Below are 1,627 nucleotides of genomic sequence, written 5' to 3'. Positions count from 1 at the left end.
AAAAAAAAAATAATTTCCCTCTGCTGTTTCTGTGTATCTGTCTTGCTACTTCCGTGCACTACGTTTTTTAATGACTTATTGTGTCGATCTGCTTCTTTCACTCTAATTTAAATTATCTTTTCTTTTTCTGGCCTGTGGGTGGTTGGTGGGTGCTCTGGTGTGGTTTGATTAGAACTTCTTTCCTATCAAACATCTATCGTCCTTATCTCTCCTCCTTTTTTGTGTTTGTTACTCTCTTGTAACACCTCTAAATCTTCGGCACTTGTATGACTTTATTGTGTTGTAAGTGCCGTAAAGCACTTACTAAAACTAAATAAACTTTTCTGGCCTACTATTACCCAAATAGGGTCCCTTTCGAAAAATGACAGCTATTGTGCATGTTTAAAGCAAACTACAGCTCCCAGTCTTCAACCATTTCTTTTCTATTGTCACACCCATTGCTGGTAAAAATCATCAAAAAGTCTTACTAACTCGATTCGGCGCCTGTGGTGAAATGGTTACGTGTTTTGCCGTCACACGCAGAAGACATGAGTTCGATTCTCTTGTGTGGAGAATTTTGGATAAGAATCTCTTTGGGTTTTTGTTTGTTTTTGTAAGTGTTTTACGGCGCTCGCAACTGCATAAGGTCATATGAGCGCGCGGGACTCATTAAACTTTTTCAGTTGGTAGGAAATTTTGAATATTGCCCGGGTGGCGGCCGAAGCCTACTCTTATCGATTTTAGACCACCAAGGGGTTTTTAACGTGTGCAACTTGCACACGGACCCTCCGAGGTTTTTCGCCCTTGTCCGAGAAGGCTAGGTGTAAATCTTCCCTACCAGAAGATCAGGGGTGTGGCCTGAAAGATAGCAGCACGAAGAAGCCAAGGAGTAGCAGTAGAAAGGCTGTAGAAAAAATCAGGAGCCCAGAGGAGGGGGGCAAAGGAGATGAGGGAGTGGAGGCAGAAAGAGGAGACGAAAGCAGACGACAGAACATTACTAGAGAGCAGGAAAGGAGGTGAAAGGAGACAAATTTAGAGAAGAAAATTTTTCGGTCACTACCCGGATTCGAACCCGGGACCTTTGAATGAGAGGCCAACACCTTAACCTCTAGGCCACGAGAGCCCCCTAAGAATCTCTGTCTTTCTGCTAAGACGATGCACCTCTCTCAGCCCGTGTTGGCCCTGACAGCCTGCCTCCTAAATGATCTAAATTGTGCCAATTGGGACGTAAAACTTACTCACTTTCAATATTATAAAACAACAATAAAAACAAACAACAATATCCCCAAAACAAAGCAAGAAAAAGAACCATAAGAAAACCGAACAAACAATCAAACAAACAAAAGCACGAAGAAAAACTCGATCGAGACCAAACCATTCTTTCCTTTAAAAAAGACCGACAATGAACTTCAAACCTTACTTACTATTACCTAAAACGACCTAAGGGGGGCAAATTGAGGGACATCGCCCGTACTTTAGCATTAGTCACGCCAAACATTTGCATTTGACCTACGTAATAAATTAACGTCTTGCCCAACACTGTGGACGTCTGACGAGCGCACAGATTAAGTACAGTAAAGTTGCCCGATGCGGACTTTAGGCTTGGGACGCTGTTGTTAATATGATACAGTGATTTATGATGAATAAT

General features: G+C 42.2%; 1 protein-coding gene across 1 annotated transcript in view; it reads left to right on the top strand.

Moving 5' to 3' along the window:
* LOC118478775 (mitogen-activated protein kinase-binding protein 1-like) overlaps positions 1-1,627 on the top strand; it is a gene marked incomplete at its 5' end in the record, with an annotated part of 11,763 nt that overhangs the window by 973 nt on the left and 9,163 nt on the right.

Source organism: Aplysia californica, unplaced genomic scaffold (genome assembly GCF_000002075.1).
Source record: "Aplysia californica isolate F4 #8 unplaced genomic scaffold, AplCal3.0 scaffold00935, whole genome shotgun sequence".
Classification (NCBI taxonomy): domain Eukaryota; kingdom Metazoa; phylum Mollusca; class Gastropoda; order Aplysiida; family Aplysiidae; genus Aplysia; species Aplysia californica.
This window is presented reverse-complemented; position numbering and strand designations above follow the sequence as displayed.